We start from the raw sequence: 6,000 nt of genomic DNA, 5'->3' as shown, positions 1-6,000 counted from the left end.
CAAATGTAAAAGTGTGAAGCCTGACATATGAAATTGTCAGAAAATTATATATATATATATATATATATATATATATATATATATATATATATATATATATATATATATATATTACATTAAACTATTTTTAGTTCCATTAGACAACTATAAAAAAATTCCCTTTTTTTTTTATGTATTATATTTGATCCATTAGGCTTTAAAGGTCATTATCCTCCTGAGGCCCAGCAATTAATTTTTGTATATGACATTTGTTATTTAAGTTTTTCTGCAGTGGTAAATCTTGGGGTATTATCAGAGGACTCCCTGGACTTTTCAGACATACCAAATGTTTGAGAGTTTGGCCACGACAACTTCCTCTTCTTGGTCTATAAATATTTTTCAATAAAATAATATACAAAACTGTAACCAAGCATAAGTTGCTTGTATTCAGCAAATACTCATTTTAAAATATCAGTAACAATATAATCATAAATGTCACTTTTACTTGATTAAAATAAGCTGCATTTATCCCAACATAAAAGTCCATTTTCACACAAGTCCGCCGCCCTTTTAAATAGGTCGATATAAACATTGAAACCAATTTTTTCACAAATAACCACTAGATGGTGCCATAAACATGTAAAACTTACATACCATAGGTTGTTTGGCTCTTCAGCTTGAACAGAGAGTGAAACAGGAGCCATCAAACATTGTGTATCATATTTGATACAAACGGCTTTATAGGGTTAAATGAATAAAAACTACAGTTTAATAAATCATTTCATATATTACTTTTTCAGTTTATGTGATTTGTATTCATTAAAAAAAAAAAAAAAAAAAAAAATTTAAATATGGAAACTTTAACACCATACCCCGTGGAACACAAAAAGAGATGTTAGGTGGAATGTTAGTCACCATCTCCTTTTATGTTCTATGAAAGGAAGAAAGTCATACAGGTATGGGTTTGGAACAACATGAGTAAATCATGCCAGAATTTTCATTTTGGCAGATCGATCCCTTTAAATATTTTTGCATTTATTTTTAGATCAACAAACCAGCTTAAGCTTATAGCACAGTAAAGTATCTAATGAAAAAACCGGGCTTTGAGCTTTAAGCCGGCTGAAATGGAGTGGATAGTGCCTATTGGCTTTCCGGACATGTGGTCAGTGTGAAGTAGAACACTTGTGCTCACTTTAAAATGGTCTGATACATTTTCTGCATGAGAGACTCTGAGTGAGCTGACTACAGCAGCATGCTTAGATTTATGGGCTATTAAAACAGCAGGGCTTCTGACCATCACAAAGACTGCCCACTCCTAGTCTGCATGGACACACCCTTCCAAATCTCCGTCTTGGGGGACATCCATCCATTGGTCAACCTCTGCTGACTTCAGCAAGCACACTGCATTTCTCCAGCATCTCCTTTGACATTGACTCGCTTTCCTCATTGTTGATGTCTAGTTAGGGTGACCAGACATCCCTGTTTAAACGAGACAGTCCTGGTTTCACTAAGTGTGTCCCAACAATTCTCTTTAAAAAAATTATGACCTGGTTTCAGCTGTTTTAATGTATCCCTCAATGTATCCCTAACACACTTAATGTAAACATGAAACAGCATTTTACAACCCATTTTACTTCCGTAATCTGATGTATATACAGATGAAACAGGTTAGTCTATGAGGAAATATGTAATAACAGGACTTGACTTTATCCATTATAAATTGATTGGATGGTGAAAAATGGTCCCTATACGACAGGTGGTTTAAGGTGTTGGTGACGTCAACCGAAAAGGAGTGTTGTCTCAAAGGTGGAGCAAGTTTAAAAGACGAAAATCTAAAATAAGCAAAAATTAAAAAGATTTGGAATAAATGCGGTGATGAATTGTGCACAATAAGACCAGGAAAGTGTATTAAGAAATTAAATAGGGTTCATTTTGATTTAATTGACTTTAATTGTTATTTCTGATCGAAACTGCATTTTGATCAACCAATCAGATTTTAGGGTTAGGCTTAGAAAATAAGAAATTAAAAAATAATTTCCCTCTGATTTTAGGGGGTGAGTTATGGTTATGGTTAGGATTAGGGCTACAGATTAGATTAGGACTATAAGTGTTTGATTGGAAAGTTGTTCCAGGACCAACAAAGGATTTCCAGGAACAACCCCAAAAGTAATAGACAAAACATTGAAAATACATCTTTCCAAGACACTTCCAGGTGAGAAAGAACTCAGAAAAACATGTGTTATGAAAATTAGATGTGACCTAGACCTTAAAGAGAGTACAACCTTCTCATACCAGAAACATACGATTGTCATGTGGTGTGTATGTGTAAATATGAATCATATTTTAGAACAAAATTGTTTCACTGCTTTTAGAAGCCTTTATTTTGGTCACACATTATACATAAATTTGTTTTGTTTTTTTGCATATATACAGTGAAATTGATTTGTTTTTTCACATATCCCAGCTAAGCTGGGGTCAGAGTGCAGGGTCAGCCACGATACGGTGCCACTGGAGAAGATAGGGTCAAGGGCCTTGCTCAAGGGCCCAACAGTGGCATCTTGGCAGTGCTGGGGCCCCGACCTTCTGGTCAGTAACCCAGAGCCTTAACCGCTGAGCCACCACTGCCCCTAAAAAATTATGTATCCCTTTTTTCTTTAGAAAACAAAACAAAAAAAGTTTATTCTGCACTAGTCATGCCAACATTTATTTTTTCAGGAATTTCAGCTTTTAATGAGACTTTGACTTTTTATTTATTTATTTTTTTTACTGTCTCTGGACACCACATGACATCTTTCACTTTAAGCCCCAGAAAAAATATCAATATGACTTTAAGCTTTTTTAAAGAAATGGAAAGAAATTGAAAATATGCTCATCATAGAAGAGGCGTATTCAAGTAAATGGTTTGTGTGAATTGCATTTTTTTTAATGTATTTTTAATTTAATAGATCTGGACAAAAATGAGCATCACTTCATTAACCCGTAGGACACATGGCCATAATATGCACCTGTTACCCTCTGTTACTGTATTCTATGATGAATTTTGTAAAAAGAATCCACGTTATGATCATGAAAAGTTTTTTTTCGCCCACTGTCACATCCACACATTTTTTGTACTACAATAACTGAACTAGTAAAGGAAGTTTGGGCTGTTTCTATGAAGGATGCTTAAACAGTGGTGTAAAAACGTTTTCTACAAACAAAAGAGTTTATGGGCGAAACCCTGAAAACTGTTTGAATTAAAAGCATGTACATGTTGTAGCTTCACACTCGTCATAGCAAGCTCGTACCTTCTGTTCTCTTCTTTTTAAAGAAAGATTAAATATTTTCTTGAACTGTTCTTTTGGCCATTTTTGAAAGTGCGCAAAGTTTTTGAAAATTTGCCTTCAGTGGCGTAAGTTTCATGTGAACACTAGGAAAGACAAGTCATCGCTAAACTCCGACATACCTATTCGCCAGTGTTTTCAGAAACCGGCATCTTTTTGCAGTGGACAGAGCTTGCACGCTCAAGGTTGCTAGATTGCGTGAATAAAGTGTCACCCTGGCACAATATTTCCAAACTGTTCAAGTGTCTAGATATAATTGGGGGATTTCAACTATAGAAATCTGGCAACCCCACACGTCAATCTAATTCTGACCGGCTAATCGCCCTTATTTACAGTCTGTTATTTATAAAACGTAGAAAATATTTTACTTTCATGTTTAGTTCTAAGTAATACATCACACAACTGCTCTAAAGGGGATGGTAAGGGGGGATGGTGGTTTTACAAGGGGGATGCTTTTTAGTATTTCTTGCAACAAGGGGGATGGCATCCCCTCGAATCCCCCCTCAACTCAAGCCCTGCATATATCACACAGCGCATCCAGTATAGTCTGATCCTGAACAAATTACTCTGAGTCAGTTCTTTTTAGTGAATCAAAAACGTACAGCGTGACCAGTGTAGTGTGGTTTCCGAAAGAATGACTCTTACGAGATGGCTCTTTTTACATGAACCAACAAGACTTATACATCAGTCAAAGAGGTAACTGAATTTCTTATTTCCATAAAAACTCTTCCTAAAATAATTGTTAATGGAACCAGAATTTTTTTAATGAATCAGAATTGTTACATTTCGTACGATTCCCTTCACTTCTCGTACTTTCTTCTACTTCAGAGACAACCCCTGGACATCCTTAATGAATCACTTTCTCTTTTATTCACATGATTGCTCAAAAGCATCCTTTGGAGAACCAGGCACAAACATTGTTCATATCTCAATTGCTCATGCCCAGTCTCCTTCAAGTCTATCTTTTGTTCTTCAGTCTGACCTGAACAGGCCACAGAGTCAAATAACTGTCTTTTAAAAGCTGATTTCTAAGCAGCTCTATTGGCAAGCTGATTTCAGTAACTCATCTCCCAACTGCTGGTATTGCATCTTCAGCATTGCTGGGAATAACTGGAGGGCTTATGGGAGAACGGGGCATCTCACAAAGTGCCTCCAAGCTCTAAAAATAGCTCTGATCTGTAACATGATGCTCGAGTTAACAGAAAGAACATGACGCAGGTGGATAGATGCCTTGTGCTGCAATGTTCTTTCACACTTTGTTATAAATTTGAACAATATTCCTTTTTTGTGGCTGAGGTAGAACATGTTCCTGGACCAACATCATTTGTTGGTGCTGGAACAAAATTTCAGTCAAACAAACCCAATTCCTCACCCCAACCCTAAACATTAAAAAAGGAGAAGTTCATCAAAAAAATTAAAATACTTTGATTATATACTTAAACTCATGCAGCTGTATTTTCAGAGGTACACAAAAGGAGAATTTTTGAAGCATCGTCACACAGTCAATGTTGATAATTCATGTGTCTTGTGATCTAAGGACATTGACGTATAATGTGATGCATCTAAAGGCACCATATTTGATTTGTAAGCTGTGGTGGAGATTTTGAATTAAAAATGGCTTGAATTGCCCTGAGCAGCTGAGTAATACAGATGGGCTCTAAAGAGTCAAGAATATTGTGTGTTTAGATATCTGTGTGGTTTTGGGTTAACACTAACGGCAACAGAAATGGTTTGTTTAAACGTTTTCCACTGTGCTTGCAAATGGCTACAAAAATCCTGTTCTTCCTGTTTTACGAGCAGCCAAGTGTTGACCTGAATTTCTCTAGGTTAAATCCCCTGGCATTATCACTAAACAATGGGTTTCATAGCACATAAGTACTAGGATACTGGTGCTTGAAAGCTCTTTATCAGTAATCATCCAATCAACAATACAGTGGTTTTCTTTGCCTGTAGTGCAAACAGAGGAAATCCAGTCTGAGATTACGTTTTGCCTCCATTTTTAGGCAATGTCAGGGTATGATATTTGTGCAATGTACAATTGCCTTTACAACCATGTGTGAGAGCAGCAGATGGGTGAGATGGGGCAGATGCTTCCAAGCAACAAGGTCATCCCATAATGCAGTTATTTCTCCAGCCCTAGATTTTTTAATCCTCAGCCTACATACTGCTTGATAGGTAGGTTACAGGTTGGAAGTTGACACAGTCCCCATTATTATTATTCCAATTTATCTAAGAACACACAGTCTGTTTTATAGTTATATGTTTAATAATAACATTTATGGAAGCCAGATCACGCATTTGTGGCTTTATATCTCATTATTTCGACTTTAATTATCGCAATTGTGAGTTTATATCATGCACTTGCAGCTTTATCTCACACAATTGCGACCTTAATATCTTGCAGTTTACTTTATTTCTATCAATTGCGAGTTTATATCACGTATTTGCGGCTTAATATCTCGCAGTTGCAACTTTATATCTTGTAATTTCGACTTATCGCAATTGTGAGTTTATATCATGCTCTTGCAGCTTTATATCTCAATTTCGACGTAATTTCTAGCAATTGCAACTTTACATCTGTCGAGTTAATATCACACATTTGCGCCTTTATATCTCGTAATTGCAACTTTTTCTCATAATTGTGAGTTTATTTCACACATTTACGACTATATATCGCAACTGCGATTTTATTTCTTGT

Source organism: Myxocyprinus asiaticus, chromosome 21, assembly GCF_019703515.2.
Source record: "Myxocyprinus asiaticus isolate MX2 ecotype Aquarium Trade chromosome 21, UBuf_Myxa_2, whole genome shotgun sequence".
Lineage (NCBI taxonomy): Eukaryota > Metazoa > Chordata > Actinopteri > Cypriniformes > Catostomidae > Myxocyprinus > Myxocyprinus asiaticus.
This window is presented reverse-complemented; position numbering follows the sequence as displayed.